The sequence below is a fragment of the Zosterops lateralis genome (genome assembly GCF_965231275.1).
Source record: "Zosterops lateralis genome assembly, chromosome: 8".
In the NCBI taxonomy this organism is placed as follows: Eukaryota; Metazoa; Chordata; class Aves; order Passeriformes; family Zosteropidae; genus Zosterops; species Zosterops lateralis.
In genome coordinates, this window is record NC_139768.1 from 27,677,382 (window position 1) to 27,694,303 (window position 16,922).

General features: G+C 50.3%; 1 long non-coding RNA gene across 1 annotated transcript; it reads right to left on the minus strand.

The window, feature by feature from the left end:
* Positions 1–8,036: 8,036 nt before the first annotated feature.
* On the minus strand, positions 8,037–15,210 carry LOC310912340. The gene is made up of 3 exons (XR_014590657.1): positions 14,937–15,210; positions 12,157–12,332; positions 8,037–9,891 (listed from the first exon to the last, which is right to left on the minus strand). It is a non-coding gene; the product is annotated as an uncharacterized lncRNA (long non-coding RNA).
* Positions 15,211–16,922: the final 1,712 nt, after the last annotated feature.

A 16,922-nucleotide genomic window follows, 5' to 3' on the forward strand; every position in this document is an offset into this window, starting at 1 on the left:
GAAGGTTTTTTTAAAAATAACAGCTTTTTCTGACTTCAGCAGCATAATTAAACATATGCTCTTAGCAGAGCTCACCTGCAGTGGCACCTGCCTGCAGCAGATTAAAGCTCTCAACCATGTATTTGAAAGAAAAGCCAACCTAGCAGGGGGAAGGAGCCCTCCTGCTGCAGCCAAGGGCATCAAACTGCCTTTAAGGAACAGGAGAGAGGTTTGGGGCTGGGGAAGGGAGAGGAGCAAGAACGTGCCTGGGGAAGTGCTGCCAGAGCCACCACCGAGGTGTCTGGAGGAGGAGTGACCCAGAGATCAGACTGAGACGGGATTTGGGGCAGGGATTGTTCCCTGGGAGGGTGGGGAAGGGCTGGGATGGAATTCCAAGAGAAGCAGTGGCTGCCCCTGGATCCCTGGCAGTGCCCAAGGCCAGGTTGGAGCAGCCCAGAACAGTGGAAGGTGTCCCTGCCAGGCACTGGGTGGGATTTAAGGTCTTTTCCCACCCATCCCATCCCCATTCCCAATCCCCATTCCCGTTCCCATCCCTATTCCCATCCCAATCCCATCCCATGACTCCACAAATTCAAGACTCAGCCCGACCCCTCCTTCCCAGGACCCTGTCTGTTTGTGAGGATCCTCGAGGTCTTTTCCCAGCACCCTGATCCCACAATTCTATTTTTCCCCCGCAGAGACACACACAGGAGCTGAGGAGGCTGTGCCAGAACCCGCTGCCTTCTGCTGTGATTTAGTTGTGCAACAGCCCCAGGAGGAGCGAGAGAAATCCTCCCACCGCATTCCGAGGGTTCAGAGCAGAGACATGACAACGAGGATAAACAGGTATTCACGGGGAAAAATAGAACCTCGTTTTCCTTATCTCCCTTGCAAGTGGCAGCGGGAACAGAAGAAGTGAAAGGATGCCCTTTAGAGCGAGCACAGCCCTTTCCCTGCTCTGTAACTGAGCGAGCAGCTGCCCTGACAACGAGGGGAGAATAATGGGCTGAAAACCATAACAAGGAGCTTCTTGCCATTTGTTCGTTTGAAGAATGAAAAGAGGTGGATGAAGAATTCTCGTCCAAGCCTGTTTAAAAGCTCTGCTCACCCCCTCAGCAGTTAACTCCTTTCTGTTCCAGCCCAGGGAAGATGCCTCCTTCTCAAGAGCCCTGGGAGCATTCGGAATATATCTCTTTTAAGGGGATTTGTAGATAATGTCGTCATTGTTTTCTTTCCCCTGAAAAGTTCAAAGTTTTCAGCCAATTCTCACTGTGTTTTTCTTGGCTGTGACATTTGGGTTTCTGAAGGCAGCTGAGACTGAAGATGTTGACAAACCTCCCCACTCATCACTTTGTACAAATGCTTTAACACAACCCAAGGTGTTTTAAAAGCTCCTTACAGGAAAACGCCCAAATCCTTGTTTGTCCTGAATCCCCGACTGCAGCTTTCCTTCCCCTTCAGAACAGGCCCGAGATCCTGGGATCTCCCAGCCTGGCATCACCTTTAACCCCTTCATCTCCCTGACCCTTCCCTTGAGAGGACTGAATGTGGCACATTCAAAGACAATATTGAAGATTTTTTGCCACTCCACGGGCAGGAGCTCCCCCGGTGCCTCCGAGCCATCTGGAGCTGTTCTCAGGCTGTTAGGAGCAGTGTCACAGGGATGATGGATTATCCCACAGGGAGAGCCCAGCTGGCTGCACACACTCAGAGCATTCAGGCTCTGGAAAACGGTCCCGAGGAGTTGGAAGAGAGTTGGAGAGCAAGGCTGGAGTGAGATGGGTCCCACAGGGGCCTCTCAGAGCTCTGCAGGCACTCTCAGGTCCAGCCCAGAGCTGCTCCAAAGCCCCTTCCCAACCCCTCCTGGTGTTCTCTGGAAGCTCCAGTGGTGAAAGCCCTGCACAGCCAAACCTCCCTCACTCAGGAGGGTCAGGGCTGGGCTGGGGGCCTCGGGCAGCACCCTGGGGTGGGATCAGCCCGTGGGAGGGATCCAAAGGCTGCTCCAGCCCGGGCCAGCAAGGCACAGAGGACCCAGATGGCCTCTCCTGCCTCAGCCAGGGCTCCTGGCACTTGCGTCCCACTGCTAGACCAAGTTGTCAGGAGTTAAGGTGGAAAAGGGAGAGGGTTTAGGATGGACACGAGAAGTTCCTGGGCACTGAGCTTTGAACAGACACCCCAGAGCTGTTTTGTCCTGCCCTGTCCTGTGCCTCCCCACCTGCATCTCCCCCTCCCAGCAGTGGTGGTTTATTTCTTGTCTCCAGGCTCTGCCTGGCCCCCAGGCAGGGCTCAGATCCCTGCCACGGCAGGATAGATTTATCCCAAGCCCCGCTGAAACAAATGGTGACGCTCTTTTAACTCCACATCTGCTCCCCCCATCATTCCTGGGCTGCTGGTGCAGAGGGAGCAGTAAATCCCTGTTAGCTGGGACTTGCTAGAGCTGTGAAGTTCATAAATCAGGCAGGCACAGCCCCATGCTGCATTATTAAAGATCTGTTATTACACTGCATTTCTGAGCTCAGATAAAGCCCACCAAGCAGCTGGGGCCTGTTTGCCCGGCCTTAGACTGCCTGATAAGCAAAGAAAAAGCAATATTAAAAGATCCTGTGAAGGAATTTCTTGTAATAAGAAGATGGAGCAGCAGATAACAGAGCCGCCTATAAAGCATTTTCTTTGTATGGCTTTGGAAGTAACTGATAAAGTCGCTGATAGGTGAATCCCACCCTCCCCTTTGCTGCTTCTCCCTTTAAAGCCCCAGGAGAGATTCGTGGAGGAGGCTGCAAAGTGCAGAGCAATCCCCCCCAGGAGTCCTTCAGCTCTGCCAAGCATCCTCAGCACAAACCCTGCGAGCTTATTGATGCACTATTGCCATCAAATTTCATTTAGCAGAAGTCAGATGGAAAAAATTCTGCATCTCTTCGGGCACAGCAGAAGGAACAGAGCCAGAGGATGGCTAGGGTTGGAAGAGATCCTTTAAGGATCCTTTAAGGTCACCTATGGCCTGCCATGGGCAGGGACACCTTCCTGTCCCTCCATCCCTTGTCCCCAGTCCCTCTCCAGCTCTCCTGGAGCCCCCTCAGGCCCTGGAAGGCGTTCTGAGCTCTCCCTGGAGCTTCTCCTCTCCAGCCTGACTGGGAGTGAAGCTGCACAGCCCCAAGACAGGGAATTCGCACCTGAACAAGCCCTTGTTTGTTTTGCAAACAGCAGCTCTTGTTATCCTGAGGAGAACTGCAGAGCAGAGCAGGAAAAAACCAGCTCAGCTTCCCCGAGCGCTTTGCTATCGCTCCTGCAGCCCGCGTTCCGCCTGCTCCCTCCTCTCCCCGCGCGGGTCCTGCGGCAGGAAAACCCTCGGAGCTGTCAGCACGGCCTTGTTCAGCCACAGAGCCTGGCAGCGACAGAGGGACTGGCCCCGGGCTGCGCAGCCCCAGCAGCTCCTCTGGAAAGTGTGAAAGGAATGGCAGGCACCCGGCCAAGCTCAGCTTGGAAATAGGATTTCCTCAGGAAATCATGGAACTGCTGCTGGGGCTGCTGGCACCCATCCCACTGTCCCGAACTGGGGCTGCTGGCACTGCCCACTGTCCCAAACTGGGGCTGATAGCACCCATCCCACTGCCCCGAACGGGCTGCTGGCACCCATCCCACTGCCCCCAAATCAGAGGTGCTGGCGCTGCCCAGTGCCCCCAAATCCCCTCCTCAGTATCCCTCAGCCCCAGCAATGGCAGGGCAATGAACCCTGCACCTGCAGGAAGGCAGCACTCGCTGTTCCCAGGTTTCCAGGGAAAAGGACAGCTGGAGAGGGAGTTCCAGAGCTGCTGTTCCCTCCATAGCAGTGTTTGATGTGGTGGGAGATGGAGTTTCCCACTCTCACACCTGAAGTCGAGGCTGGATTTGAAATCCATTGCCTGGCACACAATTCCTGTGCTCTTTATCTTATGTCACCTCAAGGGTCTTGATGCCTTGGGAAGGCTGACCTAGAACAGAGACTGGACAGAGCTGGAGAATGAAGTAGAGATTTATTGAAAGGCCTTTAAAGTACACCTTGGGCAGGACAAGAGCCTGACCAGGGCTACATCCAAGGTGGAACCAAAATGGACCCAAAATGGTCAGAAAATGGACCCAAAATGGTCACAAAATGGACACAAAAAATAGCTGACCAGTCCTGAGGTCTCACATTTTTTTAAGTTTTGGTCCATTTGTATATTGGGGTTTAATTGTCCAATTCCAGCTGCAGATTGTGAGGTCCCATCCTTCTTGTTCCTCCCTTCAGCCACCCTTGTTTGTGCTTTTGGGCCTGAAAGTTGTCCTTGGTGTGCAGCAGGAAAAGGGTTTGTTTTGTGTCCCTGCTCTGTGCAGAGCTGAGTGACACTGACTGTGAGCTCAGAGCTGCACCCCTGGGCAGCACAGAACCTGAAATACATGAAAGCTCAAACTGTCCCCTGTGCCCATTCCCCACCCGTCCCTTGTTTGCTGTGACAGCAGCCGGGGTCGTTCCAGTGCCACGTGCAGCTTCCAGCAGCAGCACGAGCAGCTCTGTCAGTGCCCATCTGCCCAAAGATTTGTTCAAACCCAGCAGCTCTGAGGCACTGATGGCTGTTTTCCCCTGACACAGGTGTGTTATTGATCTGGTTCATCTAAGTGGCTTCGCAAGAGGAAATACTTCTCTTTTTTGTGCTGCTCATTTATGGCTCTCCCCAGCACGAGAATGTGCTGCCTATTACCTTAATTGACTGATTTTTAAACGAGTTTCAGTCTAGCTAGAGCAAAACTAACTTCAAAAGGCTTGATCAGATTCAAGTTTTCTCCTCTCCCCATCTCAGGACATCCCTTGCTCATTCTCACCCCAGGGTGACCTCAAGGTGTTCTCTGGTGAATTTGAGGGTCAGGCACTGGAAGTGCCAACCTGTGCACGAGGCCATCTCTGCCCTGCTCCAAGCAAAAGCCACAATATTTAGATTTCAGTCGCCAGTCTCATTATCTCAGAGAATATTTTCCTCCTCCTGGAGCCAATAAAGATGTTGCTGCTGAAGGGAGAGCAAAGTCCAAAGGAGATGGTCATAAGTCTTTTAATCTTCGTAACTTCTTTTTTTCCCCCCTAACTCTGATGTATCAAAATGAACTCAAACATTTGGTGTCCCACAAAGGAGAGCCTGGATGCATTCTCCAAAGGAGCTTTTTCCCTGTAATGAGGGGCACAGAATAACCAACCACCAACAGAAGTCAGCCCCATTAAAATCTGGAGGAAGAAAAGAAGACTGTGAGTGCTTTATTAAGAATAAAATCTCCTCACCTCTGAGGTGTCAGGGCTGGTCAGGAGATCAGAAGTTACCCAGGGAGCTGTTCAGACAAACAAGCAGAGTGAGAGCCCATACAGAGCCCCCAGGATAGGGGCAGAGCCTTGGGAGCACAGGGACCCCTGTTTGTCATGGCTTGAGGGGTTCACAGGAAGCACTCGAGGATCATCCCCCTCTGCAGCTCCCAAGGGCACACCAGAGCACTCTTGATTTGCTCCTGATTTACATCAGCATCAAGAAAGAATCCTACCCAGAGCCTAAACACCATTAGAAGGTTTTTTTTCCCCCCAAATAAATATATTTTCAGGCAAGTTTTATCCACTCTCAGGAGCGATTAATTTTCCTTTAGACTCTTACATCTCAAAAATAGCGATTTTAGCATCAACCTTAGCATAGAATGAAGTGAGAATAAAACCTTATGGGAAGACAAATGGCAGCATGGGGGAAGAGCCCCTGTGAGCTGCAGTGCACATTTACCTTCCTTAGCAAACCCTGCTCAGCTCCCTTGGGCCGGTCCCTGGCTGCCCATCACACACACACAATTCAGTTGTTGGTTCAGAATCCAGGGCCAAACCAGCCCCCGACAGCTTTTCTCTACAAAGGTGAATCGGCCACAGTCCACACAAAGTGAGACTAATTTATTTTTCCTTAATTAATCACCTTCATTTCCTCCCTCCTTAGGCTTAGCCAATGAGGTGTGAATTTCCGGGGCAGGTGCACTTTCTGGGCTAAATTCCAAATGAAGTATTCTTCAAAAAGGAGGAGGCACTTAGGCACATCACACTGGCTCCACCTCATCCTGGAGGCTTTGAGGGGTCTATTCTTTCTCACCTGATGTTGGCAGATTTTGTTCCCTGAGAGCAAAGTCCTGAGCTCAGCAAAGAGCTGATGGGTCAGAGCACTCAGAACACCAACAGGGCCAGTCCTGGGATTTCCACTGTCCCGGGGTGCCCCAACCTGGCCTGGAACATTCCAGAGGTAGGGCAGGCACGGCTGCTCTGTGCCAGGGCCTCTCACCCTCACAGGGAGAGATTTTTCCTGGTGCAGACTCTAAACCCTCCTTCAGCTCTAGGCTGTCCCCCCTTGCCCCATCCCCACGTGGCCCCTGTGCTCTCCCCCACTCCAGGGAGAATTCTGTGGGGTTTTAAACCTTACAGAGCTGAGTGATTCCAAGCACACGCTCATCTCCAGGATTAAATTCCCAACTGGGATCTCTGGGGGTGTAAATGGGGATCTCGGTGTTCAATCACCCAGAGGAACTGCAGGACCACACAGGGACACTGCACAGGGCTGGAGATGTGACCCCAAAGAGACTCCCGTGGCATGGCACAGCTTCATCACAGGCACTGATTTCCAATGGCAGCCCTCGCGCCGAGGGGAGTTCATAGATTGTCATTAATTGCAGAAAAACAGACTCAGAAAACCTGGAGTCAGGCAAATCCTGGCAGTCTGAGGCTTTTGGAGAGGCCCATCGTGCTGGAAGCTCCATTATATTCAGCACGACCCAGATCAATGCCATATATCTGAATTAAACGGGCATTAATACCCCTATAAAGGACTGGGGCCATCCAGTCAATTTTTGGATTGTAAACACAGCTTTTGTTAATCTAGTAAAAAACCCCATTTCTCTGTCAGCCCTAACTCTGATGGTGAAACCTGCATCAAGCACAGCTCTTTAGTCGCTCCCATCCTGTAATTATTCATCAAGCTGACAGGATAAAGATCCTTTTTATCCATCTTCTATTTCATCTAGAAACATTCCAGTGGTTTGTGAGCAGCAGGCTGACGCAGGCCCAGGACATTGCTGATGATATTGGCAATAAATAAACACTGGCAATTCTGGCTGCAGGGGAAGGCAGAGCCTGTGCCTGGGCTATACATTACCCACTTCTGCTCATAGGGAGAGGGGGTGTTAATATTCAATAATTCATCTTTTAAATGGATTCCCCAGCCTTACAAACGATACAGGTGAGATCCTCACACTCCACAATATTTTACTTTTACCCAACTCTCTCTAAGTGAGAGTTCTTCTTTCTCCAGTTGAGAGTTCTTCTTTTTCCAGGCAGGGTTTAAGCCAAGGTGTGCTGAGCCAAACTGCCCTGGGCCAAACCCAAACTGCCTGGAGCTGTGTCGCGATAGGACACAAAAAGAATGACGTGCACACAGTCAGGTTGTCAGGGCAAAAGGAGGGAAGTTTATTTTCCTACTTCTATTTATATAGATTTTGGACAATGACCATGGATTGGACAATGAGGTTGACACCTCTCACACTACACTGGTCAAACTAGAAGTCCATCAATTGTTCCTCCTCCATAGAGGAACATAAATATCACTTTGTTTTCATGAAAATCTGTGAGAAACTCCACTACAAAAATGCAAACATCAAAAAACTAAAAAAGATCAAAGCAACAGAGCTGCATGAGGGGACCAGAAGAGCACAGGAATGAGGGATGCTACTTACCCCACATGGTTGTTGAATTTAGTTGCTTATTCCATTGGTCTGGGCTGTTGAATTTAGGACAGAGATCACTGGAGATCTTGGTTCTGCTGTTTGGCAGCTGAGCTGTGTCCTTGCTCTGGGAAAGCGCAGCAGCCTGGATCATAGGCCTGGCCCTGCTAAACTCAGCCAGGACTTCAGGATGGAATTGGAATGCACTGCCTGGAAAACCTAGGGACAAAGAGAGTCAGGGATTTCTGGAATGGTTTGGGTTGGAAGGGACATGAAATGCCACCCAGTGCCACCTCTGCCATGGCAGGGACACCTCCCACTGTCCCAGGCTGCTCTAGCCTGGCCTTGGGCACTGCCAGGGATCCAGGGCAGCCACAGCTGCTCTGGGCACCCTGTGCCAGGTCAGGGTGGTTTTGGGCCACCCACGGGCTCCAAAGGAAAACACCATGTGGGACATGGAGCAGGCTGGGGGACAATGACAGCCTGTCCTTCAGAACAGCCCCAGTGTTTATTTATTGCTGAGCATGGAGAAGCTGAGCCCAGCTGAGTAGGAGGGAGCTCTGGAATTCCCCAAACTCCAGGGGGATGCAGGGGCAGGAGCTGTGCAGGGCCTGCCGTGGTAGCTGCTGGTGCAGGGAGAAAAGAGTCAGCTCAGGCCTCAACATCCATCATCCCCAGCCTTCATTTCACAGCCCAAGCCTTCTCCACAAAGCCATCCATCTCAGTAATTGCCAATCCCATTAAAAACAAGCCAGGGCTGCCACCTAACACGGGCGTTCCTTTTATTTACCTGCATTAGAACGCCAAATTCAAATTACCTTCATTTGAATTGCAATAGGATGAACAGTGGATGGTCTGCAGCCAGCAGCAGGGACGTGTGGCTGTGTTATAATTGCTGTAATTGCTTTTCAGGAGAAACTTGATGAACTTTAAGCATTGGGATGCAATGGGGCTGGACAGACCTCCAGCTAAAGCTTTTCTGACTCATTAATCTGACCCAGCCTGTCCAGGCTCAGCCCCAGTGTGCAATTCCTATGATTCCCACAGGAGCTTTATCCCAACCTTCTCCTCTCTGGAAGTGTTTTCCTGGCCTCCAGAGGTTTTATCAGCAGCTGCAAATTCCCCCTGCATGGCAGCATTGCTGTTCTACCATTTACCAACCTCTGAACAAACGTTACCAGTATTTTTCCCCTCACACAGACACCTCTGAAGTCGGGACACCTCAGAAACAGCTTTATTCCCACAAACCTGGTGCATTTGAAGGATTATGTGGTACGACGGTGATGAGCTCTCCTTGCTGTGGTTGTGAACTGGCAGAAAATGTGTTCACCTAAAATTAGTGCCCCAAACCTCCCAATAAAACCCTCTTATTCCACTCAGTTCTCATGGGATTAAATAATAGAAAACTCCTTTCAGAATTGCCCTAGTAGGGATTTCATGTTATAGAGGAAACACAGAAATAATTGCTCTAGACCAGCTTCAAATGTCAGTGCTAAACCAAGCACAAAAATTCTGCCAGACCTCCCAGAAAAGGTGTTGGGTAACTTGTAGAGCAGCTTTTTGTCAGATCACCTGGGCTGGAAATAACCTAAAAACCAGGACCTCCTTCACCTTATTGACTGGGGTGAATCCCCACAGGCCTGGGGATTTACAAAGTGTCATTACTTGAATTTATCCCGTGGCACTGATATTTCCTTTCTATAATTTAGGTCAAGGAGAAGCAAATTTCCTAATTGAAAAACAATTCCTCTAAGCAGAGGACACTGCTGCTGAAGCATTTCAGTTCCCAGTGTAACTGTTCAGTGCAGCACAATTATTTATTTGGCAGAGGAATTCAATTTGGGGTGGTTTCTGCAGCCTGAGCCGCTGTTGGGATGGAGAGCAGTGACTCTGCCAGACCTGGCGTGTGTGAAGATGGAGCAGGGAAAACATCGGGGTGGAGCAGGAAAAACCTGCCCTGACCCATTCCCACCGGGAATGCTCTCCAAGGTCCTGATCGCCGCTCTCCGAGGTCCTGATTCCGGCTGTCCAAGGTGCTGAGCCTCGCTCTCCCAGGTCCTGATCCCAGCTCTCCCAGGTCCTGAGCCCAGCTCTCCATCACAGCTGCTCTGAGCTGCCCCGAGCAGGTTCTGGGCTCCAGGAGCTCTGATTTCCAGCACAGGTCACTGCCAGGGACTGCAGATAAGAATAAAAATAAAAATAATGATCAATATCAGGCTAAAGGCAACAAACGCTCCGGAGAGCTGGGCTTTGGAAAATATTGTGTAGCTGGAGCCTCAAACTAATCCCCACACAAAATTGCAGTGCTGGCTTAGGCCGAGTGTGGAACAAATGCTCTGGCTCCTGGAAAATCTCCCTATGAACAGATATTACCCATATTGATCAGCACAGCCACAGGAGTGGATATCAAATTAAAGCCCCCCAGATTATTGAGCTCAGGCTTTGGGAGGTACAGAAAGAAGCCAAGGAAGAGTCAGATCTCCATCAAATCACTCTTCCATGGCAGCTGTGGAGCTCCTGGCCCTTCACAGCCCAATGAAACCCCCAAAGGGATCCAGGGACAGCCACAGCTGCTCTGGGCACCCTGTGCCAGGGCCTGCCCACCCTCCCAGGGAACAATTCCTGCCCAATCTCCCATCCAGCCCTGCCCTCTGGCAGTGGGAGCCATTCCCTGTGTCCTGTCCCTCCATGATATATGAAAAAACTCCATTATATAAAACTGAGCAGATACACCTGAGACAACACCTTCATTTTGGGAACAGAGCTCCCATTCCCACTCTGGGGAATCACAGCTGCTCCTCTCCCTCTCCCTTCCCAGCTCTGAGAGGGACATCTGCACCAGCCAGCTGGGGAATTGCAGCCCAATTACCTCGGCAGGCACAAAGGGGCAGCTGTCATTAATGTATTGATTAATTGTCTTTAAAGTATTCCAAGTGACATTGAAAACTTCTACATCTTTGTCACCAGCACAAACCAACAACAAACTCCAGCCCCTCCCAACCCCCCCCCCCCCCCCGCCCCCCAATGCCCATTCTGAGCAGGCTCTGCAGACTTCAGACTAATAGAATTGGAGGTTTGCCTTTTTTATTGAAGTGTGGTTTTAATGTTGGGGTGGAATCAGAGTTCCATGTTCCAAATCCCAGCCTCATTGAGGGATGGGTTTCTTTATGTCTCTGCTGAGGCTCTGCCCTCCCTGTGGCACAGGGACAGGGTGAAACCCTGCCCCAGCACCCCCAGTCCGGTGTTAACGTGAGCACAAACATCCCCAGCCCCTCTCTGGGAGACCAATCTCCACCCAGGTAGGGCCCAGCACACAGACACAGCTTTGGCCCTGCTGCTTTTCCCAGACTTTCCTGTCCCATGCTGGACTTGAAACCTGGAATTTTTAATTCCATTCTCATTATTTCTGTTATCAACCCTCTCATTCCGATGAGGATTTCCCTCCCTACCTGCTGCCATGTGCCACACACTGCAGAGGGGTTTGGACTAGACTGTCCCTGACTCCTCCTGCAGGAGCTGAGGGAGAAGGGGAAGCTGCTCCTCACCCACCTGATGCTGCAGCTCTTGAGCCCTGAACTCAGTGCCAGGGGAGAATTGCTGTTCTCCAGGGAGCACCTTTTCCTAGGACCACAGAATCCCAGATGTTTGGGTGGGAAGGGAGCTCAAAGCCCACCTATTCCCACCCCTGCCATGGGCAGGGACACCTCCCACTGTCCCAGGTTGCTCCAAGCCCCAGTGTCCAACCTGGCCTTGGGCACTGCCAGGGATCCAAGAGCAGCCACCAACACCCCCAAAAAGTGTGGATGTTTGGATAAAAAATGAACTTTTGGGGCTTAGCACAGAACTGTGCTGTGCAAAGTGTTGCTATGGCTGTGCTGAGGAACAGGTCCCTGCAAAAATCTGCAGCTCAGGGAAACTCTTCCAGTGCATTCTTCCAGGAATGGCTTTATTCCCGAGATCCACGCTCCTCGTTTGGATAAGTCACTTAAGGCAGGAGGGTTTAAAGCTGCTGGCAGCGGTTTTGCTTAATGGCCCATTGGGCAATGTCAGCTTAGCCCACGCCATTCATTGTTAATGAACTGTCAGCTCCAGCTCCCTCTGCCTGAAACATCCTCGGGGTGAGCTCGGTGAAATCTTTTCCTAAAAGCCAGGAGGAGAGAGTTCAGCCTGATCCTCACAGAAACTTGGAATGGTTTCAGCTGGAAAAGCCCTCCCAACCCACGGATCCAAGCGTTCCCCCAGCAGTGCCAAGGCAGTGCTTGTTCCACCAGCAGGATTAGCTCGTTCCAAATGCAGGGCCTTGGGGAATTCCATGCATTTCTAACATCCAAAGCAAAGTGAACGAGTCCTTCAGAGCACAGCTTCCAATCAGCACAATGCCATTCCTAATTAAACTGATCCGTGACAAATAAATCCCAGGATCGCAATTCCCTTAAATACCTCTTGTCACATATCAGGTTTCTCTGATTCTTGGTGGGGTTGGAGCACTCAGCCAGGTAGGAACAGCCCTTCAGGTGTCATTAAATCCATCTGAACATTGCTCAACATGAAATTTCCTTGAGCAACTGGTGCAGCCCCGTCACTCAGGCCAGTGTGGTTCACACCTCAGGAGACAGCTGGAAAAAAAAAAAAATGGTTTTTTGGCCAGGAGGTGAAAGCCAAACCTTTTCAATGAACCTGCTCTGTTTATGAGGAGATGGTGGGTCCATGGTGTGTGTGGGTGTTCAGGAGTGTCTTTTATCAGCAATCCCAGCCAGAACTGCAGCAAAGGGAGTCTGTGATGACTCCAGGCACTGCTGGTCTGAGGTCTGAATTGGAAAATCTGTGTGGTGTCCACTCCAAACCTGGGAGCTCTGGGATTCAACAGCAGGAGGAGGGAGCAGAGTCAGCCCCATGCTGTCCTGAGGCTGGACACATCAGCATGGAAAAAGCTGGATGCTGGAGTCCTAGAAACTTAGAATTTGGGGTTTTAGTGTATAGTAATACATATGAGTCAAGATGGAGGACTTCAGGTGTTGTCTTTGTTCTTCACCTTCTTCCTTCTACTTCATGGGTTTGGGTGGTTTTCTGTAATTGGGTGAAAAAGGTCTCATTGCAGACCTTGGGTGGTCATTATTGGGTCAGAAATATAAATAATACAGGTTTCACTTTGTTATTGGGTAATTGGCACTTAAATAATCTTGGAAAGAGTTAGTAGCTCTCCATTTTACCTCGTTTCCCTGGCTTGCTAGTTAAGCTCATGGCTCATGAGCCTGTAAATACTCTAAATAGATAATATGTAACAAACATTCCAAGCCTGAATTTGACATCTTTGTTTCCCATGTTATTCATCCTGGCCTTGGCCAGGGAAAAAAAGAGGCCAAAACCCTCACACTGTGACAGCAGGGAGAGCACAGCCTGGAGAGCTCAGCCTGGACCAGCAGCTCCAGAGCATTCAGGGATCAGCCCTGAGCCCCTTTTACTCACCCTGTTACTCACCCTGGGCGTGCAGACACTGCCACAGGCACTCCAGGGCAGCAACAGAAATCAGGCAGGGCCAGAGCCCAGCAGGAGAGGCTCTTCTCAAGGCAATTTGCCATCAGGACAGAGAGCAGGCAGGAGCAGAAAATCGTGAGGCAGGCTCTGCTCCCGTGGAATTTTCAGCTCAAGAGGTTCAGAGGATGTGGACACCTTGGGGAGCCTTGTAGGTCCTGCATGAAAAACAACTCCATGCTGTGGGGAGCAGGAGTTTGAGGCACTGTTACAAAGCCATTCCTGATGGAAATGGGCCTGGTTCCAGGGTCCTGATGTTCCCTCAGGGTCAGCAGAGTTGGGGTGGGTCCAGGCCTGAGGAGGGGCCACAGAGCCCCACCAGCTGCCCCAACACCAGCCACCACCTGACTATGCTGTGGGGAGCAGAGTGTAGGGTGCTGCTCATTGGGGAGACTGTGAGGAAGAGCTTCACTGGAAACAGGAGTTGCATTTTAGAGAATTACAGAGAGACTTTGTGGACTAAAAAGCAGAGGCAAGGAATATGAAGGGCCATCAGTGTTCCAGCTGAAAGCTGGTGATGGCAGGAGAGCAAAGGTGGGAGGAGCAGGGAATCACAGAATTCCTGCATCAAAAAGGTTGGAAAAGATCTTTGAGGTGATCCAGTCCCAGCTGTGCCTCATCCCCACCTTGTCCCCAGCCCAGAGCTCTGAGTGCCACCTCCAGGCATGAGACACCTCCAGGGATGGGCACTCCACCACCACACAAGGACAGGGAGTGTCAGGGCTGGCCAAGAGAGCCATGGGCCTGAACCTCTTCACCTTGACAAAATCCAGAATCCAGCCTGGGCTGGGCTGGAAAGGACCTTGGAGCCCACTCAGTGCCATCCCTGCCATGGGCAGGGACCTTCTACTGTCCCAGGCTGCTCCAAGCCCTGTCCAGCCTGGCCTGGGACACTTCCAAAGGTCCCTCCCAGCCCACACCAGGCTGGGCTTGTGTTTCCTCATCTCCCCAGGAGTGTGTGGGACATGGTCCCAGCCCTGTGAGAGAGAAACTCTGGGTGCTCTCAAGTCCATGGGCTGACTCACGTAAAAGGTGAGTCATTTCCCTCTCAGGTAGGAGTTATTTTTAGCAGAATTACTCACTCAAAGTGTGTTGATGGTTTGTATGAAGCTGTTAGACTTTTAAGTTCAGAACAAAATATTGTAGAAGCCTTGCACAAATACCGTGTTTTCCTACTTTTAAGGCAATTGTCTGAAATGAATTCACATGTGCTCAAAATCCGTAAGCAAAGCTTGACAGTTACAAGAATTTAAAGCTAAATTTTAAGGCAACATTAACAAGATCAGGGAACATGAAGCAGCCATGGGAATTTCCAGGCTATGGAAGTGATTTAATAAATGTGGCTCAAGAGGGCAGCTCCAGGGCCTGCTGTCCCCCACTCCCCCCATGGTTCTGCTCACTCAAGGATCACAATCTCCTGGTTTAGCTGCAGCTGCTTCCCTAAGTTTTCACAGTAGGAGCTGTTGGATCTGATTCCCATCATTTGGAGCTAGCAAGGGAGTGTCCTGGCCCTGGCCTTGAAACACCCTAAAAATGCATTGAAAACATCCTAAAATGCACTGAAATACCCCAATAAATGCCTTTAAATGCCCTGATTAATGCATTATTCACGTCTGGCTCTCCAGAAAGCAGCAGCCACCCCAAAAGAAATGTTTCTCAGGAAATAAAGCAAGAACACAAAGGATTACCTGGATGAAGTTTCCCACATCAGCACATCCATTCCCAAATGTCAATCCTCATCCCAGAGCTTGGCTCCAGCAGCTCCACCTTCCCTCTTCCAGCCAAGAAAAATGGTGCTGGATGAACCCTTCTGCAGCTGGAGGGTTGGGGCTTGTGCTCCTCCCTTGTGCTCCTCTGAGCATCCAACAGACTGGAACACAGGAGTGATTCATTTCAAAGTGGGAAGAGGAAAAAAGGAGGAACTCCAGTCCCAGAGTAGCTTTTGAGCAGATAGGAAATATCAAGCAGATAAAGTCAGGCAGGAAATCCTGGGTTTCAATGCCTTAAAATTAATGACTCACTGATTGAAAATGTTTTTATCAATAATAAACTAGGGAGGAGTTAATGAGTTAGTTGGCCTCTTCTCCCAGATCTAGCAAAATGAGAACAGGAAATGGCCTCAGGTTGTGCCAGGAGAGGTTCAGGCTGGATATTGGGGGAAACTTCTGCCCTGGAACAGCCCTGAAGCCCTGGCACAGCTCCCAGGGCACTGTGGAGCCCCCAGCCCTGGGAGTGTTCAAGAGCCAAGCAGATGGGGAACTTTGGGATGCGGTTTATTGGGCATCGTGGGATTTGGGTGAGGCTTGGGATGATCTGGGATGTCTTCTGCACCTCAGTGATGCTATGGTTCCATGAAATCCCCTCTGTCCAGGTTTGGTGATGGTGCTGGTGATGCCTTAAATTTTATCTTTCCTGTATTTCAGGTTCTGTGCTGCCCAGGGGGGCAGTTCTGAGCTCACAGTCAGTGTCACTCAGCTCTGCACAGAGCAGGGACACAAAACAAATCCTTTTCCTGCTGCACACCGAGGACAACTTTCAGGCCCAAAAGCACAAACAAGGGTGGCTGAAGGGAGGAACAAGAAGGATGGGACCTCACAACCTGCAGCTGGAATTGGACAATTAAACCCCAATATACAAATGGACCAAAACTTATAAAAGTGTGAGATCTTGTGACAAGGCACACTGGGCAGCTCCAGCTGAGGCCAGAACTGGCTCAGCTCCTGGGAACCAGCTCAGAACCTCTCCCGTGCCCAGGGACCCCCAGGACAGGTTCAAAGCTGGCTGAAGGCAGAGGGTGGAGAAAACAACCCCCCGGTTTGAACAATTCCCTGTGACAGGGCTGTGTGAGGACAGCAGGGCTGGAACCAAAAAAGGAAAGCAGCTGTTGGACAAAAATGGGGCTGGAGGATGTCCCTGCCTTGAAAAGCCTCCACACATCCCACAACTTCATTAGGGCTGCTGCTAATGGGACCTGAGGCCCCGCTTTGACTTTCAACCCTTTCAGACACAAATAATAGAAAATTTCCAACTCAAAAGGATAATCTCCTGTCAGAATGAGAACAGCAGGCACAGCGAGCACTTTAAAAGCTTTGGAGATATAAAGATTTATTGTATTTCCCAACAAGCCAGAAGCTTTGATTAAAGGTTAAAAATAGAAAATGGGGATAGAATTAAGTTGTAAAAGATCCCCCTCAAAAAATAATTTTTATGCCGTTGCTATGGTTCAAAATGTTTTCACATTAAGTCTCATTTTTTCTTTTAAAATTGATCAGATTTTTTTAATAGACTCATTTAGAATTATTTTCTAGATTCAGGACAAAATTTGCAAAAGAGGAGATGTCTGGGCCTGTTCCTGCTCCAGGAGTGATCCCACAAGCACAGCACCTCCATTTGCACTCCATTTCCCCACACACATTCTTCATCGGTGCTGGCTGGGTGCCAGCTCTGGGGATTTGCAGTTTTGCAATAATTGGAAATGCCATTCTGGAAATGATCACATTTCCAACCCACAACCCACAGGCCTTGCCTGAGCACACCCGTGTTGGAGTGTGAAGCCCCCTGGGCTAAATCCACATTGGCCCAGGAGTACCCAAAAATGTGAGGATTGAATGAGAACCTTCAGAGGAGCTAAAACACATAAATCCACATGGACATGAGGTAGAAATGCAAGTTTA